An 18,111-nucleotide genomic window follows, 5' to 3' on the forward strand; every position below is an offset into this window, starting at 1 on the left:
TCCATCGTCCTGGAATGGTGTCATTCAGAGAACGCTGGACCTCAACATGGAAATGAGGCGGGGCACCATTTTGCATGAAAATGAAGTCATTAGAATCTTCTTGAAGTTGAATTTCTAAACTTTCCTCTATCTAGTGATGTGCAGAAGGAGTTTGTTTTATACAGTTTGTTTGGAATAAATTTTTGAAATCTGTTCTTTCATTTTGAAGAGTCGTGTGTGTATATGTATACTTTTAAATAAATTATATACACACTAGACATTAAGCCCGTTACAATAACGGGCGCTAGAACAGTATTGTATAAACATTAGTAGGAACAGTCTATATTAAATGGCAAGAGACCTTGACCTCATTCGGTTTGTTGTCTTAATTTTTTTGTTAAAAATATTTTTGCAAGAAGCCGAAAGTAAAATATTAAAAATAAAATAGAAACATACAGGTATATGACAATACAGTAAGTATAATTAATATTGCCTTCATGTAAAACTTTATAACAATCTGTAATACACAATATCTGAAGATGATATTTAGGAAAATGTTTTTATTTTTTTACCTCAGGAAATTTTTCAATAAAATTTCATTATAGACAACATTTTTTGCAAACACTCTTGTTCAGGACCATCTACAACGTTGACAACAACATCTGTAAAACGTCTAACTCTTGATAATGCAACATATAACTGACCGGGGCTGAATACTAGTTCTGGCAAGTAAATGGCAACTTTTTCTAAGGTTTGCCCTTGAGCTTTATTAATTGTTATGGCAAAGGCTAATGTAACTGGAAATTGTCACCTTCTTATGGTGAAGGGTAAATTAGTAGAGGATAGAGCCAAATTAATACGGGGAATATTCTGACGCTCATTTTCTTTTTTTACAATCGATCTATTTGCTCGTATTTTTCTTTGTCTTTCAGCCTCTCTTTTGTTGAGGTTTACTTGCTGAGCTGACCGTTCTTCCAGGAGATGTTGCTTATAGGCGATTTGAGTGTCTGTGTCTTTTGTCCTACTTGACGCGTCCTTTTTTGGGTGGCATGTTGTTCGTAGATAGTTATTTAGTAAACATGCACGGGGCAGTATGTGTGGAGTCTCCCCAGCAATAGATTTTATGTGCGCAGCCGTGACTACCCAATCAGCACTCTCCCCAGCAATGCTGTCCTTTATTTGCTTATCATGCGCGGCCGCGGCTACGCCATTCACTGTGTGCTCAGCTTCCAGTGTGTGTGCGTCCACGATGCCGGTCGTGCGTGTTACACCGAGCCTCGCGCATGCGCACTTCACCAAATGACACACACACATACAGACACTTGGACGCACACAGGGGTTTTATTAAAGAGGATATATACACACACGTTTTACAACACCTCAGCTTTTCTTCAAATGTAATCAATTAGAATGCAATGAATGACCTAAAATTGAGAAAAGGTAAGAAGTAAACGGCTAGAAGTTTAAATTTGAATGAAATTTCAGAATATTACAAATGTGCCTTCTTCAGGGAACAACTAATTCATTACAACTAAACAGGCTTGGCAGGTATAACAGACCAAAATGAATAATAATGTTCCTTAAGGGGGGCGGCACGGTGGCACAGTGGTAGCGCTGATGCCTTGCAGTTAGGAGACCTGGGTTCGCTTCCTGGGTCCTCCCTGCGTGGCATTTGCATGTTCTCCCCATGTCTGCGTGGGTTTCCTCCCACAGTCCAAAGACATGCCGGTTAGGTGGATTGGCGATTCTAACTTGGCCCTAGTGTGTGCTTGGTGTTTGTGTGTGTCCTGCGGTGGGTTGGCACCCTGGTCCAGGATTGGTTCCTGCCTTGTGCCCTGTGTTGGCTGGGATTGGCTCCAGCAGACCCACGTGACCCTGTGTTCAGATTCAGTGGGTTGGAAAATGGATGGATGGATGTTCCTTAAGGGTTAAAATTGCTTACCAATGCTGACATTTTATGTAAAAAAAATAAAAAAATAAAACCTCTGTGGCTGAATTTCAACAGCCCAAAGAATATTTACATATCTATTCAAACAAACAAAAGGAAACCTAACAAATGGTTAAACACAGCTGCTAGCCATCAGGTATCTTAAACTTACACGTCAAGCTCAATTTATGCAGCTTAACTCAAACGTGTGGAAATAAAAACAGGTTAATCAACCTGTAATGCCGATGGAAATGTGAGAAACGACAATGTGCACCATGAGGCAAGAATGAAAAGCTGTGGGAAAGAAAGAGACAATAACCAAGTATTCAGTTCATTTCTGAAATGAGTTTCAAAGACAAAGATGAAAGCACTCACCGAAAAGTGTTGCCTTTGGGAAGTCAGAAAAATATTGTACGTCTTTTTATTTATTTTTTTTTTAAAAGTATATAAATAATAACTTCATTTGTTAAATTTACCCACTAACAATATAAAGTCTAATGCTCACAGTGACCAGTGCACTGTGCTGGTCATTTAACTTTAAAAATGTAACTTCTTAGTCAATTCTAAGCTCTGCTTTGCTTCGATATGAATGTTCTCGGATTTCCTCCAACAATTTCATTTTAACTCAACTTTGCCCAAGGGGTGTAATCACCTTGCAAAAGACAAGCATTCCTTTCAAGGACTGGAACTGCCTCGAGAACCAATTCTGCTAGAGAAGTTTGACTCATCCAAATGTTCAAGAGATTAAAAACAGAATTGAAGCTGATCCAATTCATTTATATTTGAGATTTTTCTCTCAATATAAAAAACTCTCACATCATGTCTTCTGCTTGTTCTGTATATGGATGTGATAGCAGCTGAACTCTGTCACATTAGACAAGCTATCCAGCAATTTTCAGTCGACGCCTTCATTCACATAATTTAAGCAGATCAGAGGGCAGTTGGCATGTTCCCGTTCTCCTAATGTGACATACCCAACTATTCCACAACTTGCTACGATAAAAATCAAACCGATTTGATTTTTTACTTAGTCCGAGGGGATGGCTGTGTGTCTAGGAACATTCACGTTTTGAACCTCGTAAAACAGAAGAGAGGTTCTTCTTTCGGATGCATCATGTTTTACCTACTAAAACTAAATGGAATAAAAAAGACCAAAGGCTTAATCTGTATTCACTGTAGCCAATCTGTTAACCCTCCATACAGCAGCACGCTATTGGCCATCATAAAATGGGAAGAACACAACAGTGCAGGATGTGATGAGTAACGCAACCAAATTTCTTTTAAAGGCGATGTACACCACACTGCTCAGGAGAGAACGTCTCCACATTGGCTTTTGGGTTCACTACGGCTAACCAGGATGTTTAAATCCTATTGTGCAGCAACAAGAGCATTTGAACATGGGAGAACACCATTAATGGACTTGTGCATGTAAATAGGGGGCTTTTGGGAGACCAGGTTTCTGCCTTAGCCATATTCTTCTCCTTAGTACATTCACATGCACACACAAAACGGTGACTTCTGCACCCGATTAAGAAAATGTGGATGGTGTCTTAAATGGTGCCAAAACCGGAATCATTGTACCTACCTTCCTCCTCACCAATCTACCCCCCCTTCCTCGAGAGCTACTTTTACAAAATGAAAATGGCCGACTTGAGCTACTCATGTTTTCTAACATTTATTCTCCTAGCTCATGTCAACCCAAACAAACTGAATAAGCTTGTTTTGCCTGAACATTTACAAGATGTTGGTGAGCACAACTCACATTTTGCATTAAAACATCATAAACAAATATTTAGTTCACCTGCAAGTGCATTTTGTATGTCTGTATGCATTTTCTAGTGTATCTCACACTATTGAATTAAAATATGAATGCTGTCAAAAAAACAATGTAGTTCCAAATACACAGATACGACTTATTAATTTGCCATTTTGTTCCATGTCACTGTTTCACTTTATTCACAGGTCCAGTTGCATGTGTGATGTGTTTAGCTAGTTAGTCAGATTACTGGCACTGCTTGCAGTCAACAAGAGGCGCAGGTGTCTCGTGGAGTGGAGCCACTTAGGTTCACTCTTATGAAGTCATTTCAATGTTTATCTCTCAGTCTTGTTCTGAACTTTGATTTCATGACATTCATGTCAGAAAAGGCAGATTCACAGAGGTATGGAGACCCAAACAATGAAGACATTTTCAGAGCTGCTTGGTAAAGATTCGCAGTTATCTGGCTCTACTAAGCTCCAGAAATGCTGAGAATGCTGTTTAAACTTTAACTGCACATTTTGAAGGTTTACTAATATATAAAATCCAATGTCTCTGTCTGCATGTCTGTCCGCTTTTCACGGGAGAACTAGTTAACTGATTTAGATCGTTTTTTTTTTTTTCCTAGAATTTGCTTGAAAATTAGGCTGATTTTGCTACTTCTCTCATTTCGCGATGTATCATAGTTCACTTACGGTACAGATTTATTTATTTGCATGAATCTGAGAAGCACACAGCGGTTAGGTGAATTGCTTTCCTCACTCACTCGCCAGCTTCGGGGCATGTACCTTAACTCAGCTTAGCTAGCTAACAAGAGAACAATTGAATTCAACTTTGTTTGATATTTAAAATAAAGTGTTACTTATGGCGCTTTTCCACTGCATAGTACGGCACAGCACGGTTCAGTACAGCTCACCTTGGTTCGGCTCAGCTCGGCTCAGTTTGCGTTTCGACTGCAGTTTAGTACCGCTTTAGAGTGGGCGGGATTATTCACATGTCGTTATAGTTGCGCCGCCTCTACAGCCGTGACATCACCGTAAACGCGCCACAAGCGACCTCCTGAAAAACTTTTTCATTCCACGTCGCCCCATCCAGCTCTCGCTGGATCCGATCCTCGGCTACCAACGAGAGGAACGTCTGTACTTCCTCAATAGACCACGAAACAGCCATTTTTGGTTAAAACAAAATGGTACGTCTGAACCTTTGCTGGCTGTGCTAAAAATCTAGCGGGTCTGTTGGGTCTCGTGTCGCAAGTTCAGTGACGCAGTAATTAAGATTTTCTCCGGCCAATCAGTGACCACCAGAGTTTTCACGTCACGTTTTGGTAATGGCTCGCGCACTTGGAACCTCGGCTGAGGTGATACTAAAAAAAGGACCAGGTACTGTTCCCAGTGGAAAACTCCCCAAAAGTGAGCTGAACTGAACCGTGCCGTGCCGTACTATGCAGTGAAAAAGCGCCATTAGGTCTTGATGAGATTGAGTTCGGATATCCTCTTAAGTGTATGCCACATTGAAAAGCTACATTGCAATTCAGACTGTGGATTGTGATATAATTTTTTGGAAAGATCGCCCACCCCTAACTTGACTAATCAAGTTTTCAAATTTATGTAGGATTCATCAACCCTTTGGCGAGCAACTTGGAAAGGGGTTGTGAGCTACTGGTAGCTCGCGAGTGATGTGTTGGAGACCCCTGACTTAAAGTGACAAATTAATCTCTCACTGCAGTCATTTTGGAAAATAAAGCTCTTAAATTACATCAGCCACATTCATTTTCATCACACCACTAAGACTAATTAGAATCTGTCAATGGCAACTAGATTTAAAAAAAAAAAAAAAAATAGATTTAAAAAAATTGGCTAAGCGAATTTGTTTCAGGGTAAATAAGTGCAGATGTGTGTACCCCTCAAAGACCTTACACCCACTGCTGCTAAGATTGACTCCATCTCCTTAACTATGAATAGAATAAACATGTTCTAAAAGGAATAGAGAGACAGTAGTGTAGAAATATTCATATTGTTCAATATGGGGAACACAGAACGTCAAACCTTTTAATGGAAAATAATCCACCACTTTAATAAATAAACCCAAACCAGACCTGGGGACTCCTGCATAATGCCGTGCGTAGAATTTACACTAAAACATGGCGCAAGGACAAAAGCAGAAAATGTGCATACGCAAAAAAAAAAAAATCCAGATGCATAAATCTGTGCATTCGCCAACTTCCACGTTCTTCTGCTCCATAAATTCCAGTCAGCATGAAAAGTAACACACGTGCACGCACCGGCTGCCCCACCCAAACTTCTCCCAGAATATGCAATTCAATATAAATAGCCCTTAAGCTCAGCGTTCTGTGAAAAGGCAATGGCAAAAGCACAGGGGGAAAACGGAAGAATTTCAGTGAATACCAAGTTTGTGCAAAGAAAAACGTACCATTTGTTGGTTTAAACAACAAAAGGAAGTTCGAGCGACAGCGTCGGAGAAACTCAAAAGCCCAAGTTCAAAGTCGCACAGTGCCCAAAATTAAAAAAATAAAGTAAAAAAAAGTCGCAGTGAAAAGGCGAGTCGCAGTCCACCATCTGAGTGTCATATAAAAGCTTATTAGGGTACAGAGAAAAGGAAAAAAAAAAATAAAAAAATGGGCACACAGTGAGAAGCTCAAAATGTCAACTTTAATCATCTAGTTTTTTTTTTTTATCATTAAAATAGATCACCACAAATCTTTAAATCGTTTAATTTACTAGTTTCTCAAATCCCATCGTAACTAAAGTAACACATTAAATGCTTTGTTTTGTATTTGATCTTCTATGTGCTCTGAGTGTGTGAATCACTACGTGCTTCCGGGCTTTCTCTTCATCCGACTGGACACAGAATCCATTACATTCGTGATATTACAGCTCTTGAATTAAAATACAGAGAAGTATACTTGATATAATTTTCATGATGATAGGAGTTAAAGCACATTATTAAACATGGGAACACGATGGCACAGTGATAGCGACGAGCTGGCGCCCTGTCCAGAGATTGTTCATGCCTCACACAAGATGCTTGCTGTGCCGTGCGCAACCTACAATAAAATAATTGCAGCAGTACTGTCTCTTTCAAAACGTACTAACCTCCAATTCCAGTCCTTCCTTTTCTTTCTCCAAGTATCCAGACGCCACACAATCAGCTCTGTAATAGGCATCAAGCCATTTGTAAGCTTAGAATGCCGATTCTTCAAAACTTAAGGAACACTGAAATATCTTTATAGTATGTGTTTAATTATTCCATCCATCTATCCTTCCAGTGTCATGCCAGCCCCAGCAAGAATACAGCGCGAGGCAGGAACATTCAGCGAACAGAGCACCAGCTCCTTCCTAGCGCTGCAATACCATGTCCTCACATGTTTAATTAACAACAATATAGATTTAAATGTTAAGATTTTATCTTTATAATGTAATAAACATTTTGCTGCATTTCCTTGTAAAAATGATATCGTCACCATATGCAAGTACGCACTTTATAAAGTGGCTCAGGTTGTGCAATATTATAACTATCGCAAGTTTACAGCGAGGTAAATTGTACATAACTACAAACAGTTCTGCAAGGAGCACTTGATGGACTGAATGCATTTATAGTTCTTGGAATGAAACTTTCTGAACCACGAGGTCAGTAGAGGAAAGGCTCTGAAGTGTTTGCCGTGTGAGAGCAGTTCAATAGACAGCATGTGCTAGATGCTGTATACCGATCTGCTGTAAATCGGTGATTTCACACTCAGATACAGTGATATAAATACTCCGAGTGGTGCAGTGAGAGTAATATGGAAAATGATGATCCGCTGTGGCAACTCCTAACAGGAACAGCAGAAAGAAGAAGGTGCAGCGAGAGTAACAACACTAAATCAGCTATTTTATTTAGAATTGTTTGACCATTCTGTGGACCATTATATTGTTACAGGTTAATTACAATCAGATGCCTTAAACTAATACACAATATACGGTTAATTTCAGTGTATTTAGAAAGCCACGTCAGGGATGTGCATCTAAAAAAAAGAAAGAAAAACCACACTGGAACAGTAGCACTGCTTTAACGCTGGGTGCCGCCAGTTTGCAAAACCAAGCGGAGAACTTGCATATGCCAGGGTTTGAGCTACCGTGAAAATGCGCGTGGCTTTACGCCAAGTTTAGGTTTTATACATCGTGATTTGAGAGTGGAAACTGGTTTACGCAACATTTTTGTGCGTACGCACCGTTTAAACACGAGGCCCCAGGCGTGACTGTTCTGTGAGCTGGGGCTGTCACACTTTGCTTAAACCCACCATGCAGCCCTAAAATGAAAGCGGACATGGGCATACTATGAGGAAAGGCTGTATTAAGGGGTGACACCCAGAATACAAGAAGTGGCAGATGGGGATGCTAAACAAGTCAGTAAATGAACTGCTTCTGAAGAACCATCCCAATTACAGTTTCACACACAGCAGACGAGAAGTTATTTTGAACCACTCTCCCCAAATGTGTACATGAACGTTACAAAAAGGCAGTAGGCTCTCATTTTTAGCTTTGTTATTTCACACACAAAGTGTGCATTACGTGTGGTTTGCATCTTTATTTTTTTTATTTATTTTACATAGATACTTCTCAGATTCAGCTTTTGGATATGAAGCAGCATGGGATGTTGTAGGAAAGCTTGAAGTTAATGGTATGACTGGAATGAAATTTGCTGCTGAGCTAATCAGTAAATTGGTGATCGTAACCATTTAGAAATTTGACCAGACAGCTCAAAAGCTTTCATGGAACTATGCCTACCACTAAGCTGTCACATTAACAGGCGGATAAATGAGTTTTAAACTACTCAAGTAATGTTACTGAAGTGGCAACATGAGCACATGCTGTTAAAACCCTGAAGAGTCAACGGAGGCAACTGAAAGACTGGCTCGGGTGGCCATTTGCTCTACGTGGGGAGGACGGGACATGAGGAGTGTTACACCTTGGATGGGAAACAACTTGCAATTAGGGGATTGGCTGTAATAGAAAGATCATCTATGACACAAGCGTGTGCGATGTTCAAGCGTTACTTTGATGCAGCTCTGTATGGAGCTTCCATAGGATTCTAGTGCTTGCATTGGTGTAATCTGTAAACTCCAGGCTCCAATTACATGTTCAGTTACACCAAATTACTCCAGTAGAACTTAAAATAATTTAGCATGTGTGACCTTGGAGGTCAATCATCACCCCAAAAGCAGATAGTAGACATCACACAGTATATGTGTACCAAATTTCATGTCAAAAGTTGACGGTTTGCGAGCTACAGGCGATTTAAAATCCTGGACAGACAAACTAACAGCCACGGTAGTGTATTATCATATTGCACCCTTACCATGTTCTCATATAAAATTATCTAATAGATAGACAAACAATTAAAAAAAAAACCAATGTGCTGAAAGAAATTTTCCGAATCTTTGCAAGCAACTACATTAGAAAATGTCCAGATCTCTGTGGAAAACACAGCACCTCATTACATTTCTGATAATCAAATACCAAGGCCACCACAGCATAACAGAAACAGCAAGTGGAAGACTGTGCCCAGGCCAGAAAGGCCCCAATCATCTCCTTTTGTGGACAATATTCTAGTCTCCTTGTTAGATTGTTGATGGATGTACTGAAAATGTGTTGTCTTGTGGGCCCAAAACTGAAATATGCATTGAACTGGAAGACTTGCAGATTGTTACAACCCTGTCGCCAAGCAGAAGCCCAATGATGTCATAAACGAGGATTACGACAAAATACATTAAATGATCTTGTATTTTCACTCAGTCTTTAGACTATGAAACCCTAGTTAAGAGATTAAAATGTTCGATTTAATTAAAAATACTGGATTAAAGTGCCAATGACCTTCATAAGATACTCAGTAACTGAATTTCCTATTCGCTCCTGTCATGTTCCAGGAATCCTTTAACTTTCCTGAAATTTAATGACTCATGAGTCATTTTAATACGACACCATCTCCTCACATGGGGACTAGCCAACAGCAGTGACCTTTCCTTGCTAAAAGCTATTTTGACAGCATCTCGGTTATTCCTGTAACGTGCAAATAAAGAAAAAAAAACACAAAAGATATTCCTGGGCAAAAATTAAGAAATAGCTCTCCAGTAGTGCAAACAGAACATGACAATAGCACTCACAGGAAAAGGTGGGTGAGGAAGACAAAATTCCAGCCCTTAACAACAGTGGTAAACTCTGAATCAAACAGATTAAAAAAAAATATATATATCCTTTTTGTGACAGAGGAGGAAAAAAAGGAAAAAATAAGACAGGCTTGAGCCCACATTCAAAGGAATCTAGGCTCTTGCTGGCTCACTGCAATTTCAGGAGGTAGGAGAGACATGTGATCTCCTGGAATTTCAGGCACGCATTCCCATAGTACATACAGAAAGTTACCAAGCCTCCAAACAGGCAGACACTTTTAGAAACTATCATACAAGAAGCTGTTGCAGACATATTATAACAGAGATTAACTGCATTAGTTTTATTTTTTTCACTCCACAGAGCTGACAATTACCTTTCCATAATATAACTGATCATTTGTGGGGTCCAGGATGATTCTGCGAATGTTATTAAGGGCCTGAATTATTAATGCCTAGCTGTTTTAACTCGGGTCTTTGTATTTTTACAATTAGCACTACTGCCTCACTGATGCAGCATCCTGGGTAACCTGCTCTGCATGTGTATCGCGCCAACATCTTTGAATTCTTTACGATGTTCTACTTTATCATCTACTCTTTTGTCTTTTATATCCGGCCCTGGGCGTGGTTAAATCTCTTGGCACAAAGTCTCGTCTCAAGGAACGTGAAATTGTCTCTCTGAGAAAGTCATGTCTCGTTTCTCTACCCAAGATTTTTTTTATTATAATAGAGAGAAATGGTGGCCATAGGTTAACTGGTTATGTGTTGGCTTGTTTTAAAGAAAAAACAAGGCATTACAAGTGACAGTGCAATAGAGAACATACATTATTTAGTGTGGATTCATTTACAAATTCAAACAATTTCAGCCCATTTGACAAGGTTATGTTGAACTTAAGATGTCTTAAGGGTCAAAGTCATTTACTCATTTTTTAGCAATTCAATAACACGATGAGCTGAAAAGTGGAAGAAGGATTTCCATCTACTCAGTAAAAAATCATTTTGTTAAATGAACAAAACAATGGATTAACCTTTGTGTAAAAAAAAAAAAAAGTGGCTGTGGACAAAATCACATCCATAGATAAAGGCTGACTGTGCAGACTCCAAAGTCTTTAATTGTATTTGAAGAAACAGGTAAAACAAATTTTGTTAAACACAGGGCTCTCTGTTGGCAAACAAAGCAGATAAATTCAAAATTCTTAACCTCATGGGACATTTATTAACAAGGAAATAACAGATTAAGAAGAACAAGTTAAAAATTTATGAAAGAAAGGCAACTGGCAGTAGAATCAACTTTCGAAAAGATCTTCTATTGAACAATTAAGCAAGCTGATCATTTTCTGAAACAGTCGATTCCACCTTTTAGGTTGCAGGGACTTAACTATTGTAAGAGAAGGCTGGCAGCTCGACCCGGCCAAGACGCCCTTGAGATGGAAGGACGGGCAAAGGCAGCTTTTGCAAGACACTGCTGTCCCCAAAAAACGCTAGATGACAGCTCCGTTGAAGTGTAACCGTGCCCCAGATTCCCACAGGGCATCTTGGGAGTTGGAGTTCAGTTGCTCAGCCCCGTTGGGTACCATGGGTGCTGCCAGGAGGAGCTGTGAGTGGAACGGAGGAGCGATAACTAATCCATAGGCCAGAAGTACAACCAAGTCACGTGGACAGAAACCCTGAAGTACTTCCGGGCTGATTAAAGGATTTTAGTTCTCCGTTTGACCCGGAAGTGCTAGTAAGTCACATGGACAGAAGAGTAGAAGCACTTCCAGGTTGAGCACTAGATAAAGGACTGCTGGAGATCCAGCAAACGAGCCAGAGTCTGAAGGAGTAGGACAGAGCTTGCTGGGAGGTGTGGAGGAGAATATTGTACTGATTATTGTTGGTTTATTTGTGTATGGTGGCTGCAGTGCTTAAAAGGCACTTTGAAGAAGAAAAAATTAAAAGATCTTTGTGCTTTTACCCTGTGTCTGCTTATCTCTCTGTTGGGTTTAAGAGGAGACCGTGTCCACTAGCGGTCTTACACAGCCTATACCAGAAATACTGGGGCAATATAAACCCTCCTATTAACTCAAGCCGACTGCCACTGGCATGTAACCAAAGAAAACCGAGGCAGACACCAAGTGCCCGTGCAAACTCTAGACAGACAGTCAAGACATCGGGTCTGAAACCAAGTCCTTGGAGTTGTGAGGCAGCAGAGCTAAACCTGAGTTTACCACTTGGGAATTGGTTCAAGTGCATTGTGAATGGGAAAGGTTCAATATGTATCAGTCACTTAATGACAACAAAAACAACCTACAGATTGTGAATAAAAATGCATTGGAGAATAAAGTCAATTACATTACAAAAAAGAAACTGTTGACAAGAAAATTTCAGAAAATGACATACCTAATAGATATATAGTTATATAGTATTTATTTTTTTTTCCCTATATCTAACTATATATCTATACATACACACACACACATATATTAAAAAGGACACAGCTATGAACAAAGCCTTTACTTCAGAGAATTATGCCTGGCTTAGCAGCACACAAGAATATCAAGAACCCAAAATGAAATGGCCTCCATTAGGTGGAATCAGGGGTGTCTCAAGAACCGATACTTCGGTACCAAGTTGACACCCAAGTTCCCAAAAAGAAACAGGTAAAGGTAAGAGGTAAAGAAAAAGTCGGTACTGCACTCACGGTGGACTGCAAGTAGATGAATTAGTCTGGAAGGAACAATAATACACAGGAAAAGTAAGAGTGCAGACTACACATAAAAATGACGCCCAGTGGTGACGATGCAGCACAGCGCATCTCAAAGAGAAAAGTAGCAGAGGCCATGTCTGGAAACGCTTTGTGTTTATGGCAGGAGAATTCAGTGCGTGATTGCTGTAATCATGGTTATTATTAAAATTTAAAAAAAGGGCCAAAAAACACACGAACGACAGACTCGCACAAAGGCTCATCGTCGCCACTTTTATTCCTTTATGAAGTTAGTTAAGAAACAGATTAATGTGTGCTTTGACAGTGCAATAACATGAACAATCAGATGCTAGATGTAACAGTCTAACTTGTAGTGTGTCATTAAGTTAAGAGGAGACAAAATGGTAAGACAAATCACATTTTAATATAGTACCCTACACATTAGTCCCAATAAAGAAACTGAAGCTTTGCATTTATTCTCAGATTGTGCTCATCTACAGACGTCCATCTCAGCTAACGGGAAACACTGCATGCACCCATAGTTAAGCATATGGAAACTGAGCACACCGGCAGGGCTAACAGTTTTAGCAACTAAAAATCAAGGAAAGATTCAAACAAATTGGCTATTTGGTTGGTCTACTCCGGTGAGGACTTGTCCCGCTACATTTGTTAATACCAAAATAAAATTAAATTTTTTTGCATTGAAGCACAAAGCACTATTATGCATATTAGCAGAATAAGCAAAACAGCACACTTTATCGCTAAATACATTTATGCAAACACTTTGTCACCTGTTTGGTTTTTGAAACCAATATAATGTTTGAGTATAACCCATAAAACGTAATGATTGTAGATGAAGCACAGACGTCACGCATTTGAAAGGTACGAATGAGAATGCAACATAGTTTTCTGTTACACTGGATTAGTATGCGATTCTGAATCAGTACACAAGTTGACCAATAGCACAGTCTAATCGGTTCAAAGTATCTTATACAGTTTGAAACAGCACAACAAAATGTTTTACGGGAGTTCTAAAACTGTGGATTAATGGAAAACAAATAAGCTTAACTTAACAAATAAAATGAAAGTTAGGAGTAATGTAAAAAAGGAGGGACCGATTTGGAAAATTAAAGCACCAGGAGTTTGTAACATTGCAAAACCGAATCAATTTGACTCATCCTTTAACACTAGACTTACCAATGTCTACGAAAAAAACTCGGAAATCCGGCCCACCTTAAATCCCTTCGCACCTCACCGTTGGCATCTTTTGTCCTGTAAATGTGCCAATCAAGACAAGCAGCTTACTATTCCACCCCCCCAACCGCCGCAGAACGTGCACACAGTTCTCCCAGCTCATGCCTGGATTATCTGGGAGTGAAGTGCTGGAGTTTTAGAGTGGAATTAATAGATTGTTATTTTGTAACAGCCGGTGTACATTTATAGTACTTGTAAAAGTTAGCGTTTTTCTTCCCCCTCCCCCCCCACTTTTATTCTCTCAGTTACGATCACCATGAGGTTGGATGTTTCGGCGACAGTATGTATTGTGATCGTAACAGAGAATAAAAACACAGCATTAAAAAATGTTTAAAATTAAAATATTCTGAATTATTTTATAATTAACTAATTCAAAAGTACAGCTGTTTGACTTATTTGTAGTATTGACTTCGCATATTTGTTAGTTGCTGGAGAGAAAAATGTCAGAATAAATTTAGAATGTCCTCATTGTAAGATATTAGGGAACCCACAAGGTTATTCTTCCTAAACGCTTTGCTGAATCCCACCCAAGAGTTTAAAGTACCCCCATTTGTTGTTACTCTGGGGTACCCCTATGCCTACAAATACATTAAAAAAGTCAATTCCCGCACTGCATTTTGATATTTATGAATACCCATTTACTTAAAAGATTGGAGTAACTACTTGATAGATACCATTTTAAAGCTGCTGTTACCATTTATAAATTTTATATTCTACTACAGAGAAACGCACGATATTGTTCAGTTTAAAGAGTGGTACTTTTATTTTTTTATTTAAAAAAAAAAAAAACACATTGAACGAGATTTCTGTCTCTCCTGTGGTATTAAATAGGTAACGAGTATTGTCAAATTTTACTGGAATTGGTATCAATTACAAAAATTCTGGTATCTTGACATTAAGTGAGAACATTCACAACATGGTCCACCCAGCCAAGAAAAGCCCTCCCCAGTATGGAGCTTGAAATGTATACTTTGGCTAGTGCTTTAGTGAAATGCTGGCTATTATTTATAACTTGTACAATTAAGTGTGACCTTACTAGCATTATTTTATACTTGAAAGTCTATGCACCTGTGCTGTGGCAGCCTTTTTATCAGGACCACTTTAGGAGAACAAACTGAGCACACTGAGGTTAGCCTTGCAGGTAATCCCAGGCAGTTACTGTCTGTAGAGTTTGACCATTCTCTTTGCGTTTACAGTATTCAAGTTTACCTTCCTTATCCCAAAGACACACAGGTAGTGGTCTCTAAATGGGTGTCCTCCGTGATGGTTCCCTGCAACAGAACAGACGGACACCTCAGTTAGTATTGTCTCTTGACTTGTACAAGTGTGAGTTGCTCCAGTTCCCGCCTAACACCATAATCACAGTTAAGAAGATTATAGAAATTAGGGGATGAACTGTGTGTGTGAGAAGATGAACCCCACCTGGGGTGGGTTCTTTAATAACACCCCATATTGTCTGGATAGACTGAACTGGATTAACCCAGGTTAAAAATGAATGGAAAGTTTTCAACTGGCTAGAAAATAAATCATGTTAAAATAAAATACAGCCATGTCCTGACCGGCATGGCGAAATGCATAATGTTGCCCCAGCAGACATTTTTAAGAAGTTCTCACAGGGCGCTGCATAGAAACGAATTTAACCAACGTGTTAAACGTGTCATCGGCATGGTTGCTCCAGATCTGGGGGGCAAACTTCACGGAAGGAGCGGAATAAGCGACACCCTCGCCCTCACGTCTGATGCTGGATGGAATGGAAGTGCGACCCCACGCCGTGCATAGCGGCACGTCAGCTTCGAGCCCCTAAGAACAAACCAAGCGGTTTCTATAAACTTGCCTCTCGAACCTGTTATTTTCCCATCACTCATCTACAGGTCGGCTTCAAATTATCAAAGACTAAATCACAAGGCAAAGCTTCATTAGTTACAAGTTCCAATTACCGGCCGCAGGCGAGAGGGAGACAGGTGTGTATTGTGCGCTCACGACTGCCGGTTGAGCGGAAGGAGTGGCCGGGATGAACCGAGGTAGCCAGTCGGTAGAACCCTGGTCGCAGTGTTCGCAGCCATGCTGTCAGACTCCGAGTCCCGGCCCCGACTGTGTGCTACACCGCTATGAATCTCCCACAAGATCACTCTTTTCGTCATTTCCCTTACCTCTTAAAATTCATCCATTAACCCCGATTCAAGGACACGCCAGGTCAACCCTCGTCCACATGTCCGTTAAAAATAACTAAAGTAGCGTGAGGAACGTGACACGTGACATCAGTCCGAATAAGTTTGAATCGCGGCGCGGGCGAGACCATTGTGGACGCTGTGGGTCAATTGAAAAACTAAAGAACAGCGAATATGCCCATTTTTCAGGAACAATAATGATGAAGATAATGTTTTATTGTAGCTAGCTAACGTCGTCATTTCATTATGTGTAATTGTTACGGAATGCTGTTCAGTGGATAAACGTTTGCAAGACCCCGTTATGAAACATGGTACGTCCGGAACGCTTTGATTCGTGAAGCGCCACGGTAAATGATTAGGCTCAATGGGACGGCTGTTGCCAAGCAACGCGTCCGCGTGTCCCAGATCGATTGCAGGAGGGTCGGTTTGATTAGAAGCAGCAGTCGGTAGTGCAAAGGGCAGAGATTCAAAAAATAACAGCCCGAACCAGTGACGTTCTACCAAGGGAGACCTGATCCATGCACAAAGCAAAAATAACCGCCCGCTTTTATTTATTTATGGTTCAGCCTTGAGCAGGACCCTTGGTACGATTCCGATAACAAGGCACGTTTACCGACATCGTGCCTGTCCAGATTGTGAGGCAGCGGGATTAATTTCTGTGCCGTCCCTCTGATGTTTTGAGAATCGATTTAAAGTGCAGTCTTTCTTTGGGTGCCTGTGTCAACGATCATGAAGGATTTTTTAAATTCAAACAAGTTAAACACATTTACAAGAGAAAAAAAGAAACTTTAAAAAGCTAGAAAACATAAGACATAAAAATATACCAAAATAATAATGTCTGTAGTACTAGGGTGTTGTACCGTGTTAGCAATCTTGCCTGAAGAAGGGGCCTGAGTTGACTCAAAAGCTTGCATATTGCAATTTATTTAGTTAGCCAGTACAAGGTGTTTGCTTGACTTCTCACTACATCCAAAATAATAATGTAAGAATTATCACTGCATCATGATTAGTGGATGAAATGATTCACCTAAGAAACGTTTACCTTCTTGTTAAATTATAAAAAAATGCATTGGCTAAACGTCATAAATAAATATCCTCAAACCTGCTAAATCAAATTCAGTGTCATTGAGCTGAGCAGGGGTTACATGTCAATGGTGCTGACCTCCATAATAATGAAGTCATCTGAATGCCTGATTCTTCAGCATCTCAAGTCTGTCACAGATTCTCTTCTTGACCGACTTCAGATTGCTTACTGTGCCAACAGGTCTGCTGAGGATGCAGCAACTACTAAATTTTGCCGCGTTTACACAGCCTCAGCCACTTATGCCAGGATCACACTTGTGGATTTCAATCATACCAGAGCTCCTCCATAGGAAACCTCTTAGTATGAACTTGGAGTATGCCATGTGTCTGGATCTCTGACTTTCCAAAAAACAGGCATCAGGCATCAGACATCGGAGATGGGTCCCTGACTCTGAGCGCTGGGTCTCTTCAGGGCTGTGTTTTGTCTCCTCTCCACACTCGACTCCAAGGACGACACCTCCAGTGACCCATCCGTCAAGCTGCTGAAGTTTGCTGATGACACCACCCTGGCTGGCCTGATCACACATTGGAAGGAGGTGGATGGACTGGGCATTTAGTGCACCCTCAGTATTCTTAACTTGAATTCCTTGAAAACAGTAGGGATAATTGTAAATTTTGAGAGACACTCCACTGCCAAGAGGGTGGAATCATTGAAATTTCTTGGCACTAAACTGGGATAAAACCATAACTGCTTCCATCAAAAAACCACAGTAATGAAGTTTTTTCTTTCTATGTCAGCTTAAAAAGTTTAAACTATCCCATTCAGTGCCGCTCCGGTTTTATCAGGTTGTCATTGAAAATATCTTCACTTTCTCCCTAAGAGAAGTATGACAATAACAAGCATAAACTTCAGTGTGTTATTATGGGCCTGTGACCAAACTCTGCTGATGTCCTGTATACATCACAGGTCAGGAAACGTGCTGGAAAATTAAGCTAAGACCCCAACTCACCCAGGCACCCACCTCTTTCAGTTATTACCACAGAGGAAACATTAGCAGTCACTGAAGACAAGAACGACTGGACATAGAAATAGTTTCTTTTCTATTGTAGTCACTCTGGTTAAACACAGTCTCTGGTTCATCTCTGGTTTATTTTGACTTC

At 40.1% G+C, this 18,111-nt stretch overlaps 1 long non-coding RNA gene across 1 annotated transcript in view; it reads right to left on the reverse strand.

Annotated features, from left to right (window-relative positions):
- Nucleotides 1-16,014, reverse strand: part of LOC120538377 — a 98,741-nt gene extending 82,727 nt beyond the window's left edge. The window contains exons 1-2 of the long non-coding RNA XR_005635449.1: nucleotides 15,910-16,014; nucleotides 14,969-15,030 (exon numbers count right to left, since the gene is read on the reverse strand). This is a non-coding gene — a long non-coding RNA (uncharacterized LOC120538377). The remainder of the gene's footprint in view (nucleotides 1-14,968; nucleotides 15,031-15,909) is intronic.
- Between the last annotated feature and the right edge of the window lie 2,097 nt (nucleotides 16,015-18,111).

The sequence above is a fragment of the Polypterus senegalus genome, chromosome 10 (assembly GCF_016835505.1).
Source record: "Polypterus senegalus isolate Bchr_013 chromosome 10, ASM1683550v1, whole genome shotgun sequence".
Classification (NCBI taxonomy): domain Eukaryota; kingdom Metazoa; phylum Chordata; class Cladistia; order Polypteriformes; family Polypteridae; genus Polypterus; species Polypterus senegalus.